The sequence below is a fragment of the Oxyura jamaicensis genome, chromosome 28 (assembly GCF_011077185.1).
Source record: "Oxyura jamaicensis isolate SHBP4307 breed ruddy duck chromosome 28, BPBGC_Ojam_1.0, whole genome shotgun sequence".
NCBI lineage: Eukaryota > Metazoa > Chordata > Aves > Anseriformes > Anatidae > Oxyura > Oxyura jamaicensis.
In genome coordinates, this window is record NC_048920.1 from 2,865,328 (window position 1) to 2,880,649 (window position 15,322).

The window sequence follows — 15,322 nt, forward strand, 5'->3', positions numbered from 1 at the left end:
ATTCTAGGCTCATTCCAGTGGGAGAGGAGATCGGACAGATTTTTCTCGTGGAGAAAGTCTGGGATGAACCTAGAAGCCACAACAGCAAAGGTCACCGTTTTATTTAATTATTTCGAGTTGTTTTCCACCCCCTACTCGGAGCAGCCCTCATCGCTCGGTAATTAGCGACGAAGCGAAGGGGGAGCGAGCTGGACTTTGGCCCCAACTGACCTGATTCGTACGAGATGCCTGATTAATGCACCTTGTCACATGGCTGCTGGCAGCGACTTGTTGCTGGGCATCCAGAGGTTTCCAAGGGAACCGCTCCTTCTCCTGCCGGAGCTCCTCGGGAACCGCTCCTGCTCCTGCCGGAGCTCCTCGGCACGCCGCGGTTCGGAGGGCCTGGGGCAGCGGGCTGGAAAGCAAAGGTGTGCAGAGAAACACCCAAAATAGACAAGCGCCCGCACTGAATCTGGGGATGCTCCACAGCAGGACGGCTCCGACAAAGCCCTGCTCGAATCCCCGAGCCCCAGCACCGCCTGGGCTCAGCCCTCCCCGCTGGCCTCTCTGCACCCCCTCCTCTGTGCACGCAGCGAGCTGCCGCGCACCTACCCCAGCCCACGCACACATCTCTCGTGCACAGCACTCCACACGCCCCGTCAAACCGAAGCCGTGCTACAAACAAAACAACTGCTGCGTGCTAACGGAGATGCGTTCTCCGTCCCCATGGATTTTCCTCTTCCTGCAGAGGAGATCCAGCACACGTTTGACACCCTTTTTTTGAGGTGCATTTAAAGACTCCCCTTCCTATCTCAAAGACCTTTATGGACAGAGATCAAATGCCCAGCTTTCCACCACTGGACACGCAGATGCGAGCTGCCCATGCAGCACAGAGCTCCCACGTAGCCCGGTCTCGTCTCCTTTCCCCAGCACGCTGCTTCCACGCACACAGCCGCTCCTCGCACCTCCCCTCCAGACACACGTCCCCACGCGCGCACCCTGCACTGGTTGCAGGCGTCTCCGTCTGTGCATGCCCTTCTGCAGGCTTGCATTCACTCACCTGTTTGTAAACACTCCTCCTTGTTTGCGCACAGACGGAGACACCCCCGTGCATGTGCACACACGCTCACACTCGTATTTCATGCTACCTGCACGCTCACCCTGAGCACGCAACCGCCTCGAGGTCGCTTCCTGTGCATGCACCTGCAGGGGCACGGCCTGACACCCCTGGCCAGGACTTCTGCTGGTGCATCCTCCCCGTCCCTTCTCCCCTTCCTTGGAGCTGCAGTGGTTGTATCTGCGTTGTCTCACACGCCTAGCGCGTGCTGCACACATGTACACAGAGCGGCAGCTCTTGGCAGTGGAATTAAAGTCTCTGGACTAGCAAACACAGTTGACTTGGCAAATAGCACTTCCCCTACTACCAGTCTTCCAAATACACTGGGCGGCCTTACAGCCGGCTGTCTTTCCTCTTCTCCCTCTCACCTTGACAGCAGAAGACGGGAGGGGTGTGCATTGCTGCACCGTGCGCTCTAACGGGAGCTTCCCGAGGCTCTTAACGCTGCTCCAGTTTTGTTAGCCATGGGGTAAGCATTAGCAGCAACCAGCCTCCAGAGGCTGTTAACGCTGTGCCAGGAGACCTTCCGTTCAAATCCTGCCTATACCTGATCCCTGGCAGCAGAAAGCCAGCTTCATTCGATTGATTTTTGTAGAGCAGCGCTGAGTTATCCCTGCTGACACAATGGTTTGCGGTGCTGAAGGGAAACATGCCTCAAACATGCAAAATCTTTCTCCGTTTTCCCAGGAAGGCAATGCATCCTCGCTCTCTGGATCAAGCCGCTTTCAGGAGATGCCTGCCCAGTATCTTTTATCTCATCTTCCAGACTAGAACTTGTGCCTGCAAGAGTATAAGATGCGAACGGCTTCACGTAGCAAACAGTATTTACATGATGGGAAGAGAAAGATTCAAAAGGTCTGGTTCCTCTGACTCTGAACTCACTTTTAAGCCACAGCATAACCGTTGATACCAACATTTGATAAAGGAGGTGTATCAGGCAGAATAAATATGATTTGGACAAAACTCAAAGGCTTAAGCAAGAGGAGGCATGTTCAAAACTGCATATGAGATGGTGGAAGTTAATGACAGAAAGAGGAAGATACAATTCCAAGCAGAGATGAAAGGCTACGAATGAACAACTGCTTGAAAGAGTCAAGGTCTCCGTGCGAGCGTGCGTAAGGAATCAGACATCCTTGTGTCAGGGTGAGCTGTCCCCCACCGCGTTCAAATTACGTTTGTGAGCATGTGTGCTCGTGAAAGTACAAAGGTATGTTTATGTGAAATGAACACACTTTTAATGAGGTGTCTGCAAAAGGCGCAATCAAGCAGCAGCAGAGTACGTTGGTGCCACGGGGGAAGTCTCCATCCCTCTGCCTGTATCTCTGCGTCGTATTAAACCCCATGCGCATGTACTTGAACTTGTGACACTGAGACCATGGCAAATATAATGAGGAGAAAGAGGTCATTCAGGCAAACTTGCCTGTCCTTGGTTGAGTTTGTGTTCACGTCGCGAGCAACGGGCTCTCGGCTGCCGAAGCAGTTAAAAGGATAATATTGTAAAAATAAAGCCCGTGCTAACTGAGTAAACAAGAGGCTTGAGAACGGGATCTGTCAGGGGCTAGAACAGCTTGTAAGCAGAGGTTAAAAGAAAAGAAAAAAAAAAAAAAGTAAAAACAGCCTGAAGAGCAAACACGAGCACTGGAGGCAATATTTTCATAAGCATTAAAAGTAGGACCTATGTTCCATTTTCAGAAGTGGTTTTAACAGTTAGAAGTCAAAAATCACATGGCCTTTCAATAAAATCTGGGATTCTGTGTCCCTTGGATATTTTAGATGCTGTTTCTCGACATACAAGACGTTGGTGCCCCAGTGAAATTACCAGGCAGCAAGTTTAAAACAAACAAAAAGAAGTGCTTCTTCACACAGCACGTAATTAAATTTTGAAGCTCATTTGCCACAGGATATTGTGTAGACTGAAAGTATAAATAGGTTCAAAAGGTTTTAGACAAGTTTATGGAGGTTTGGTCTATCAGTGGCGATTAAACTTAATAGTCTGGATGCAACATCCAGGCAGTCCTCGCAGATTGCTGGGAGCTACAAGGCTACAGCTAGGAGAAGCCGTTTTCTTCACATGCCCCATCCTCGCGCACGGTCCTGAGCATCGTCCTGCAGCCACTGCTGGAACTGGTGCACTGGGACGGGGGTGCCTCTGCAGCCAAATCATGTTCGTCTTGCTAAACGTTCTGAGAAATGTTTTAGGCTTTCAGGGGGATCTTCATAATCAGTCGTTTAGGAACAGGGGTCCTTCTTGGTTCTCCTCGTGTTTATTCTGCTACGGATCAGGTGCTGTCACTGCACAGACTCTTACACAACGACACCTCTGTGAAACCCACCTCGTGCGGTGAATTCCAGTTAATTCAGGGTCATTTGGCACTGGATTTGAAGCCAGTGTCCCTTTTGTAGAGAAATTCCGAAGAAGGTGGAGAAAACAAGGCTTTAGTTGGCACAAGAGTACATGTTACTGTGTAACAGGACAGTCTAATTCAGATCCCACTGCACTGGTTAGAAGCAAATTCAGAAAACACGTGGCCATCGTGCTTTCAACAGGTATCTTCAGGCAATGCTGCTCTACACACCCTTCCCAGGAGAAAAGTAAACTGGATGAGGGAAGGTGTAGAGGTAAATCCTGCTCTCCCATGCCGTGGTGTCAGCGTGGAGCGTCTCCAGCTAGCAGGGAGCTGCTTAACTAGCCCAGAACTTGCTGTCCGATAGTGAGCACCAGGATTTTACAATGCTAATCACAGGGGCTAAGTCCTGAGCAACTCCCCTGGCATGGGTAGAATTAGCACATCCTAATTCTGAACTAATTGCCTCTGGAATGACCAGAGGCAAATGGCAACGCGTGGTCATCGTGTATTTAAGAGAGGGAACGGTGAGCACCAGCCCGTTGATGCCTGCTTGTTTTGGAGCACTTCACTTCTGGCGGTGGACAGCGACGCTTCCAAAGCTGTGTCTCTTTCAATATACAAAATCAAATGTCTGATCATTGTTCTTCATGCGTGACGGTATGAGTTCCTCTTACTGCGCTTCCTGGAGGCCACGCTGGTCCCAGCATAACGTGCTTGCTGTGCATTTATTTACGTCCCCTCTTCTCTTTCCCTTCTACTCTCATCCATATTTCTTCTCTTCTGCTCTCCTCTTCCCCTCTGTCTCTGTTCTACCCTCCCTGCACCCCACTCCAACTCAAACACCCAAGGCTTTTTTTGGATGAAAATGATGAAAAATAAACCCCTTGTGAGGAGCTGCAGTATGTGCTCTGCCAGAGAGCGGTCTTATTCATTAAGGTAATGGTCTTGTATGCATTTGGGCATGTTATCAGTAACACTCCAAAGGGAAATGGACTACTTAAACCTATTATATCACTGCTTTATTCACCATGTGCTGCCATTTACCTCCTACATGACGCTGGGCTCTAATAGCACCAGTTCTGAGAAACCCTGCACATTAGCCACAAGCAGCTCATTAATCCACTGTTTTCATTCTTGCAAAAAAAATGGGCTCCAACCACATGAGAGCTCGGATGCCGAGTGCTCAGCCAAAAGCAAAACAGCTTTGTTGTGCCAGCAGCTCCAAGGTAGCCCCAAACAGAGCAGCACTTCCTGACGATGGGGCACACAGGGGGGTCCTCAGGCTCGTGGGACAGGGACACGTCCTGGGGAATGGGACAAAGCTGTCAGCCAGCAGCTGCTGCGGGGAGAGGTGGAAGATCTCTTTCTTGGAGGCTCCAGGCCAGCGTAGCCTTCCTCGGAAGCAGGTCCTGGCTGCTGCTGCGAGCTCCGGGCCGGCTGCAGTTCCATCCCAGCACATCCACTGTCCCAGGCAGAAGAAAGGAAGCAGGAAGCGTCTCTTGAACACCAGCACACGGAGCCTGTGATCAGACAGGGGATTGGCAGAATTAATTCCAGCAGCTACGAGATGTTCCTTGAGGGTCTCTGAAGAAAATGAAAGGCTCCCCATCGCATCCCTGAGACGCAGATGTGAGCCTTTTCCCTTCTTCTCAAGCACACGGTGGCATAAAAGAACAGTCACATCTGCTTCGTCAAAAAAACAGGGACCCTGCTAAGGGCCCAGGCTTTCTCTCCCTAGTCCCACACTTTCACCTTGCTGGGGAGGCAAGCTGCTCCATCTCCTGGCTGGCGGCGCTCCTGTCCCAGCCCCTCTCTGGCTCAGGGCAGATCTCGCTAAAGGACGGTGCAGGTGTCTCCGAGAGTGATTATTTCTGCTGAATCTCCAAGGCTGGCAAACAAACCCTTCTGGTTATGGGGAGATGCAAGGCTTGTGGACAGGAGCTCACTTAAAAACAACTGCTCATCCATGTGAGAATAAAACAACATCTGCGTCCACAGAACAGGCACAGACAGAAACAAGAGGCAATGCTTTTTAATGAGTGGGACTTCAGGAATCTAGGATCTGTTCCTCTGGCACCTCTTGGGTCACTTTTTCCTGCTTTGCCTGTCCAAAAAAAAAAAAACAAAAACCCACAGGACAAAGAAAAATATAGAGGCAAGAGGATCTGGCCTCGAGAACTAGAGATGTAAATTTTAGTCTTGAGGACCCATGGCATCTTGTGAATATCTGTGCTCCCCTCCTCAAGGAGATCCCTTTCCCAGCTGGAAAGAAAGATGAAGGTGCTGGCAGCCACAGAGGAAGGGGAGCTGGATGCAGGATTCTGCTCTGCAGATGTTGTAGGGCAGAAATAACCGCAGCAGACAGTCACCAAATGATGGATCTTCTCTGCTTCAAGATCCCAGATGCTGCTGCTGCTCAGTGAGCGACTGACGTGCCTGCTGACGTGACCCCTACGTGCCTGCCAGATGTGCACAGCTGTCCCACTGCCCCAGCCACTGGCGTGCACGGGTTGCTTTATTTGAGGAGGCTTAGGGAAAAGTATAAGGAGGGAAAAGGGCTTAGGAGGTGAGCGGTTTAATTCATTTCCGCTCTTGGGAGAGGACATTAATGAAATGGGAAGCAAGGGGTAGAGGGCTGCGCCTGGTGGAAGAACTCCTGCCTGCCTGGGCTATGAGATCTGCTCAGGAGAGCCAGACAGCCACGCGGTTCAAACCGCCCAGGGAGAGCAAGGCTGATAAAATACCTACTGCCAAAAGGAAATGTGATTACCGGCCTGATCCTGTGCCCTGCCTGCTTCAATACGTCTACACAGAACGGCTCACAATGAGCGCAGAACTGAGAGGCACTTACAGAGGCATTTAGTCTAACACAAAACATTCTCTTGGGGCACAAGGGGGGTGGAACGAGGCTGGACAGACTCCTCCCCACTGAGCTTGGCTTCATTGAAATCAATACGTTATTATGGGAGCGACTCCAGCCCTTAATATCCTACCTCTGAACAGTGTCATGTTTGTGTGGAACAAGGAAGACTTGGGCTGAATATTAGGGAAATTCTTTGCAGTGACAGGGATGTTTAAGTCCTGGAGCAGAGCACTGGGGAAGGGACACAATTCCCAGGGCACCAGGTTCTTGAAAAGAGATTGAGACAAAAGTCTTCCAGAGGAGAAGCGGGGCAGGGAGGAAGCCTTAGGGCAGCAGGGTGGGATTTCTGCTCAGCCCTATTGCTGTTTTTGTGAAAAAAAAAAATACAAATAATAAACAGGTTTTCAAGAGCTGTATGATCTCCTGACAGCTCTGAGTGATGTCAGTGACAGCCCTCAGCTTCAGGCTGCCTCTGCCCCTCTTTCCTACCTCTTTTATCCAGTTCTCAGCTGAGGCTTAGCTGCTAAGTGACATGTTAAATAGAGCTGCAAATCCTCTCTCCCCAGCCCCTTGCGTGTCTCTGCCTCTCACTGCCCCACCTGAGGCCTGTTTTCTCTTTTGATGCTTCTAATGAAACTAAGTGGCTGCAACCAGAAAGTTTCCACTTCCTGCCTCTGGGCTGATTACTGCAGAGCTGACAAAGGCAGCATCCTGCGCCGGAGCCTCTACGGATGGGAACCCTCAGGGGAGGGGATAAAGTAATGCTCCGTGCCCTCTGCTCGTCAAGCACCATTAGGGGACCGACTGCCTAACCTGGCTACCTAAGAGAGCAGGACCTCACCAGGCTGACTTCTGGGGCCGAGGTCTCTGGAAAACATGCGCTAGCGCACGGACGCATGATATCCTCTGCGGTCCTCGATACTGGGCTTCGGGTATCAGAACCTGGAAAAGAATAAGTGAAGTTCCTTTCTCAGCCGTGCCGCAGCAATTTTGGCTGGGGCTGCTGAAGGAGGAGCTGGTCTCGCTTGCTATTTTTGTGTGTACTTAATACTGTCTAGAGACACTTCTCCACAGCCCTGATGGATGACAATGTTTGTGCCCTGAGCTGGGACGGATGGAAGGAGCAGCTGCAAAGCAACCGTCCGTCCTTCCAACCCCTCCTGCCTACCCAGCCTCATCTTTAAAAGCTGGTGAGGGCAGAGACCTCAAAGTGAGGGTCATTTCAGGCCCTGACTTCCCTGCTGATGAGAATTTCTACTAGATGTTTCTGAGCATTAAGGCTGAACTTCTCTAGAGCAGCTGTTAGCTTTCTGCCTGCCCAGATACACAGGCCGAGCGAGCACCAGCTGAGCTCATGAGGATGCCCAGGTGACCAAGATACCCTGAAAATCCCACTCACTTGGGTCTTAGAAGGCAGGCTGCTGCCTTGTTTTTCCCCCCTCCTCAATTCAGGAACCATGAACACATGCTCAGAACTTGGCTCCAGGCATAGTCAGAGGCAAAGACCTCCACGAAAAGCACCTCTCAGCAGTCTGGGCACTAAGCAGTTCATCACAGACCAGGCTCACGTGCACGTTGCTCCTAGCAGGATGCCCCTCGTGAAATTTCACTCCAGGTTTCTCCTTTAGTCCACATGCTTTTATCCTGCGTGTGCATCAATGGCTTCCCAAACAATATCCTGCAGCCCTCTTCTTGGCTGGATTCCGTCTTGGATCTGGGCTGTGGATGCCACGTTGCCTGGCCCTCACAAAGGTGTCTCTTGGGTTTTGCTCTTGCGCCTCACGGTTCCTGGCTGCTCCTGGAAATCCGGGCTGGTAACAGCAGGGCTTGGTTTCCCTACACATCACCTTGCTGACACGAGGGGAAAGTAAACAAGATTCTGCTCAGCACTGCAGAGAGCAACTGCTCCAGTGTTGCCTGGCAGATGGGGCCCAAGAAGGAGACCATCTGTTCCTGAGTGGGGCCCTAAATTTCTCCCTGGGAGATCCTGGGCTGAAGACACCCAAATGAGCTCAGTGGGAGGAGAGGCCCCGGGGAGCAGCCACGGCCTTGGCTGCTACCTCAGTCCTTGGGGACCAGGCATCCTGCAGGACCGAGCCAGGGCTAACTCCTCAGTTCCACGGGCTGCTGGATGCCTGCAGCATTCCTGCTCCCTAAATTCATTTTTTTTCTCTCTCTCCACATCTCTACGTTCCTTTCGTACCTGCAGTCCTTCCCACACGCACGCAGCGCTTTGGCACGGTGCGTGGTCCCTGTTGCAAGACTGGGCTGAGGCCACGTAGTTCCCCTGCGGCCCTCACAGCAGCCGCTAACCGTACCCTCCACACACTCTCCTTGTCCAAAAAAAAAGTGCAACTGCCCTGTGCAAAGGCCATTCGCCTGATACCGAGCTGTTGACAGTTCATCTGGCTCCTCCAGCACATTCTGGCAACACCAGGGAGGTTTCAGTAACGCTGTTAGAGCTTGGGGACGGGGCTGGCATTTCAGAGAGAGAAGGGAATGACATCCAGGGAAGTCTGGAGAAGGAAAGAGCAATCTGCTGCTAGTCAGCATGTCTGAGAAGCTGGGAACATATTGCATTAAACTGATAATAACACCTTGAGCAGCAGGGTGGTAGTTTCCATCTGGCCTCACGCTGAGCTTGGTCTCTCTCATTTCTTCCCTGCTGCAGCCAGGGAATCTGAGGCATGGAGCTGGCCGCAGGTCACCCGGCAAGGCAGAGAAAGGATGAAAAGAGCCATATAGTGAGAGCAGGGTGCGGAGAAGCAGCAGCAGCAGCACAGACTCTTGACTCTCCTTTCACCCCAACTAGACCCTCCTTAAGCCTGGGAGGTGGGAAGGCAGTAGGGCTCTTCGCTTAATTAGTAGCAACAGCTGAAGCACTTGAGAAACAAAAGCTCCTCTCTCTCTCTGCCCCACTTTTACTTGGGAGCCAGGGGTGGGGAGCAAATTGCTTGGAAGCCAGAAAGCGCCCTGGATCTTGTCACCATGGCTGCACAGACACAGCCTCCTGTTATCTCCAGAGGAACAAAACCCTCCTCCCACCCTCTTCTGTCTCAGCTGGAGCTGATAAAAGCAGAAATAAACAAAACAAATTAAAAAAAAATACCCCAACCCAAACCAGCAAGTAAATATCCAGGGAATAAATCAACCTTCTGCAAAACATATGTGTTTCTGCAGTAGCTTTTGGGTTGCTGGAGAGCTGAAAGACTCAAATGAGCATTTCAGGTTTCAGAGTCCATCCCAGTAATATCAGGAGTTACAAAATCGCTACTCACAAACATCACAGACCGTGTCATTTGCTTGAGAATAAAGATCTCTCGCTATAGACAGCTAATCGTGTGGGTCTGATCTATTTATTTCTAATCATTTATTAAAATGTTTCGATATAATTTTTATGTCTTGTTTAAAGCCCAGAGGGATCGCATCTGTAAGTTTTCTGGAAGAGCTGGAGTCTCGCCTCTTCTGTCTCTGTGTTCCACCGTGTGCGCGGAGAGGCACCAGAGGAAGCAGCAAGTCAGCAGGGTGAGGCAGCAGAAGTAATCAGCTAATAGAGATTTTTGTGCTACCGCAGGTAAACTGCTTTTGGTATCTGGGCACCTTCACTCGGTGTGGATAGGAGCTTTAGAAAGTAACACGAAATGCAAAACAAAGTGGGACTTTGATGTGTTCTCGCAACTAAAAGGCTAAAAATACGCCAAATAGCATAGGAGCAAAGCAGTGAAAACTAGCAACCGTATATTTATGTATTGAGAGAAATTAGGGCTATTATGGTTGCTCCAGACTGGCTTCCTACATAAACTGGGTAGATAATTTCACTTGATGCTTCATGCATCAAGCTCTGACCATCTGGCTGAATGCGAACATACCTTTTAGCAACATGGCTCATTTTGGCTTGATGCCTTCGGGGCCACCTCCCCACAACAGGCACTATTTCAGTGCTTAATTACACTTACTGTTGAAAAAGGACAACTTATTTTTAGTCTGTATCTTTCCAGTATCAGCTTCTGGCTACTGAGTATTGGACTGTCTGCGTACGCGTGTGGAGAGCTGTATGCTTAAATCAGCCTGGGAACTGCGCAGGACATTGGGGGGCAGAAGATGGCCCACAGAATGACTCTAAGTTTGCTTTGGTTTGGTTTTTAAAGTCATTAATACGTGAACAAACAAATTAAGGGGAATAAGAGTAACGGCTAATTCAAAGTTTAACCTGGTTTTCTCCGTTTGGCGCTGGCTGGCACACACCCTCAGTTCATTGGCTCTCTTTTTATTATCAGCAGCTGAAATTCAAATGCGTGTAATTCGAGCAAGAAAATGGTGGCTTTGTAACACAATAAACATTTTGCTAATGTGATAAGTTGTGCCTTTGTTTACAACTTTTATTTGGCAAGTGCCAAGGAATATCACGTTGTCCCTCGATTCAAAAAGACCAAAGAACACCATATGAAACATTTGATTATGTCTTTCAACTATTCCACACCCGTATTTTCTCCCATTAGCAGTTCTTTGACCAACTGTAGCAAAGTGTTACCTGTAGAACTCTAACCCCAGTCACAAAAGACAATTCAGCAAGAGAGGTTTCTGCCTGGGAGTCTTACAGGGCTGAACTCTTGCTTTTAAACTTACCTGACCTTCCTTTGCATATGGATATAGCAGGATAAACTCATTTAGATCATGACAGCAGCTCGCTCAGCCTGGCCTGAAAAGATCAGGCTCTTATTGATGGCTCTGAGCACATTGTTATCGCTACAGAAGGCATGCTGCTCTCATGTTCTCCCACTGCCAGATAAACATGAACATCTGCATAACTATTGTAGTAACAGCAACACTAATATTAATGACACCGGGGTGAGAACTGGGTCTAGTCTCCAGTGCTTGTATTTCCCTGGGCAACCACCTCTAGGACTTCTCTCGGAGCTCTGTGAGAACCTCGGTTAAGAGATCATTTTGAAGGAGTTGCTGATTTTTCCACAAACACACCAATTGATAAAAAAAAGTGAGGGTAGGATTTCATAGCACACCAGGTGTTCGTGTTGGGTGTGGACTTTCAGTGAACTTATACGAGGGAATGAAATTGCAAAACCTAGTCAACGTTGTGGATTGCAGCCCAGGACTCTGGGGCTTCATCATACATACGCCTCTGATGTGCTGCATGCTCCAGAAAAATTAGTGTCCCACTACATTTTGTTTTCTTTTTGCCATGGGGAAGAATAGTGTCCCTGGGCCTGAGGTATAAGAACTCTGTCCCTTACAACAAAGGCCCCAGAGGAAGTTTCTGTCCCCCTTGCACCCTGTATGATCGACTGGGGTTGCACTAGTGCTCAGGGAGGATGCTATGGTTCAACATCGTCACCCCTCTGCCCCATAACCAGTTATAATTAAAGACTGGTTTCCACAGGACGCAGGTAACTGTGCTCACATGCCCCTTGGTGCGGCAGAACAAACTCATATTTTGTTTCTGCAGAGCCAGTATTTGACCTCTCAGTTCCCTGCTGACCATGTACCCCCTTTTATGTCTTAGCATCACGCGCTGGTTGCGGTGTCTGCCCCCCCGCTATCACTCGCACATCCAGACACCCCTCATCTCCCAGCACCCATCAACTCCCAGCATCTGTGCCACTTGCTTGGCCTCTTTTCCTTTATGCTGCTCCCCTCCACAGTCGTGTGACTGCTATTGTGTGGTCCCTGCCACACAAAAGCTAGCCTGACCTAATTTAAATCAGTGCTATTGAAGCCGTTTCTTGTTTTATCTCCCAGCACAAGGGCTGTGCTCCCCATTTCAGAGGTAGCACAAATGAATGCCTAATTGGGGGGGTATTGTGCAGGCAGTGTTGTCTCCCAGCCCTGATTGTCAGCTCTCCTGCTTGATGGTGCTCTGAGCTCCCCTCTCTTCTAACAGCCACGCTGGCTGTTTAGAGAGCAGAGGGAGGAAGAGGGGAGAATGGGGCTCTGCAGGCATTGCAGCATGTCAGACAAACAAAGCAGAGCATGGCCACGTTCAGCGCACTGGTGAAAAGGCTAGCTGGGGGAGGGTTCCCTTGTTCAGAAAGGGCAGATGCTGGTGATAATAGTAGAGAATATCCATCCTTCACCGCCAAATAACCCCCCTGCTTGCTTGCTTTTTTTTTTTTTTTTTTTCCCTGCGTATTTATGTGGCAGTCTTTCCTAGAGCTCTGGAGTCTGCCCTTGGGGAGGGGAGGAGAGGCAGAGGGGGCTCTCATACACGAGCTGTGCTACAGGGGTTGTAAGTCTTGGGAACAGAGGAAGTGCGATAGGTCAGGGGCTGCAGGGGAGACTGAAATGCTGCCAGTCTCTTTGTCCTCCTGGGCAAAGTCTGAGCAATCACCAACAACAGACCTTTGTAAGCAAAGTGAGGAACATCCCCAGGAGCTATTCCAGCAAGTGGAAACCAGCACGAAGAGGGACCTTTGTCTGGACCCTCAAAGCCACGATTGCACAGGCAAGGAGGATCCAAAGCCTGGGACCCATCCACACTATTTGTCTCAGGGCTACTAGAGTCTAATGCGGCCTTAACGAGGGACGATTACAGTACAGGTTTGGGAGCTAATATGGCAGCACAATGTCTTTTGTCTAATTCGCCTCCCACAGGTACCTTCCAGGAGCTTCCTCCCTGGGGCTGTTTGGTCTGTTCCTCTCCTTTCTCCACTGATCGCCTGACTGAAAGGGAGATCTGTGGAAGAAAACAAAACCCAAAGCATTTGAATCTTTTCATTGATGTCTTGGTTCTCTACAGATTCGCTTGCTTCTGCTCTAGGGAGAGGACTTTGCCCTCACATATTGATTAGGTTTGCCCCCAGCACGCTCAGGTGATGCACAGTGCAAAGGTTGCTACCAGAGTCCTCTCCTGCGGGCTCTACCAGCTGCAGGCAAAAAGAGTGCAATACCAGGATATTAAACAGCAATGCGAAGCAAACAAGTCCCAAGGGTTCAGGTTTGTTATAGACTTTAACGTAATGTTCTAATCCTTACTGCCAGTCAAATAAGAATAAAACACCAGCAAGTCCTGGAGTTAAAAGACGTGTGACAACCTCCTCTCTATCGCTTTTGGCCCCAAATCAAGAGATTAGCCACAAAATCGTAAAATTAAAAGTAACTATTAGGTTCATTTATTTCTTCCGTATTTGTGATTCATTCCTCTCTTCTAAGCTTTTCTCTGCAGCCAGCAGAGCAGAAAACACACTTCAGCAGAGAAAACAAAACAGGAAAAATGAATTCTCTGATTACCACCCAATTCTGAGGGCTGAGGTTTTATGAAAAAAATAAAAAATAATAAAATAATAAAAAAATGCCATAGGAGTGTACGAGTTACTAACATTGCACCAAGATAAAGATGAGGACGAGGAACTGGTATATTCCTAGAACCGTGTGGGGCTGGCAACAGGGACTTTACCCAAAGATTCGGTGGCAGGAAAGTCATTACTCCGGGACTGCTGGCGTCACATCACCCTCCTCTGCCCCATCCTCTTGCACAGCTTGGAGAGACACAGGTGATAGGAACAGAGTTTGGCCCACTGTGCGTTACAGAAGCTTCACTTGCAGGGAAGGAAATGTCCCCAGCAGCGGGGTGTCCCCGAGGGTCTGTGCTCTTACTCAGAAACCCACCGCCAGCCGTCCTCCAGCTGTCCTCTCCCTCCCTGCCTGGCAGGGAGCTCCGCTCCCCGTTGCCACTATTCTACCGACATCTGGTGGCAGCTGCCTCAGGAAGAGGAGCTGCTCCTCCAAAAGCCCAAATCGTGCCCTTTGTGCCCGCTGTGAGGGCTTCACCTCAGCCTTGGGCCTCGGCCGGCGGGTTGAGGCCATGCCAGGGCCTGGAGGCCGCAGCCTGGGTTTGAGGGACCCACAGGGGGCCTGGGGCACTGGTGGGCTCCCTGTGGTGAGGAGCAGGGCGTGAGGCTCGGCGGTGCTGCTGTGGGGAGAGCCTTTTTGTGCCCCATGGTGGGAGGCAGCACGCTTCTTGTGGGGCTGCCCGCTTTCTGAGGTGAGCAGCACCGAAACGCCACCAGAGCCAGCAGCATGGCCTGCTTTGACGCCTTTTGAGGACAGCAGGCATCTGCAGACACTAAAATTATTCAGACTCTAATCACACTGAATCCTAAGAGATGCTTCTCTTTGCTTGGGGACGGTTTGACTTTTGGAGGCCGCTGCGAGGTGCAGACATTTGGCACTGGGGGGCGGGGGGCCTCGGGGCCCCCACGGGCGCTGACAGGAGCCGAACATGGGCGGCGGCCAGGAGGGTGGCAGCAGGCGGGTTTCCGTAGTGTAGCGGTTATCACGTTCGCCTCACACGCGAAAGGTCCCCGGTTCGATCCCGGGCGGAAACACTTGGTTTTTCATTCCATATTTATGTTTTTTTTTTTTTTATATATTTTATTTTCCTTTCTCCCCCCTGCTTTATTTACCTCCTCCCGACATCTCGGGGCCCCCCGGTTTCCCTCGCCGCCAGCTGGGGCAGAAATAACGCCCCCCTGTGCTGCAAACCTCAGCAGGGCCCGCGTCCCACCGCGCCCCGCTGCTGCCCGCCAGGGCACGGATGGCCAAAACACCGCCGGGTGGGGCCGGTTTCCCCGTGAGACGCGTTCTGAGCCCGTTTTAAAATCTATGGGTAGCGAGAAAAGTAAAAAAAATATACAAAGAAAAAAAAAAAAAAAAAAAAAAAAAAAAGGAGTGCGTTGGCCGGGAATCGAACCCGGGTCAACTGCTTGGAAGGCAGCTATGCTAACCACTATACCACCAACGCGCTGTGAGAAACTTTCTCGCCGCTTCCCTCAGCAACCTCGTCCCGCTGGGCCAAACCACCGCCCCACACCGCGGGGGGAAGAACATATCGGTGGGGGCGGCCAAGCTGCGCGACGAGGGCATCGAAAAACGCCTTAGGGCCTTGTTTCGGGTGTTAGAGGCAGGGCTGTGCTCTCACGGTGTGTTACTCCCCCCTGTCCCCCTCACTAAACCGTAAGGTTCCTCCCTCCCTCTTCCCCCCCCCCCCGGCTCCCCTCA

General features: G+C 50.6%; 1 long non-coding RNA gene and 2 other non-coding genes across 3 annotated transcripts; 1 reads left to right on the forward strand and 2 right to left on the reverse strand.

Annotated features, from left to right (window-relative positions):
• Positions 1-2,984: 2,984 nt before the first annotated feature.
• LOC118179274 lies at positions 2,985-9,621 on the reverse strand. Its single transcript, XR_004756414.1, has 3 exons — positions 8,905-9,621; positions 7,149-8,823; positions 2,985-5,548 (listed from the first exon to the last, which is right to left on the reverse strand). It is a non-coding gene; the product is annotated as an uncharacterized LOC118179274 (long non-coding RNA).
• Positions 9,622-14,576: 4,955 nt separating this feature from the next.
• Positions 14,577-14,649, forward strand: TRNAV-CAC. Its single transcript has one exon. It is a non-coding gene; the product is annotated as a tRNA-Val (tRNA).
• Positions 14,650-14,993: 344 nt separating this feature from the next.
• TRNAG-UCC lies at positions 14,994-15,065 on the reverse strand. The gene has a single exon. It is a non-coding gene; the product is annotated as a tRNA-Gly (tRNA).
• Between the last annotated feature and the right edge of the window lie 257 nt (positions 15,066-15,322).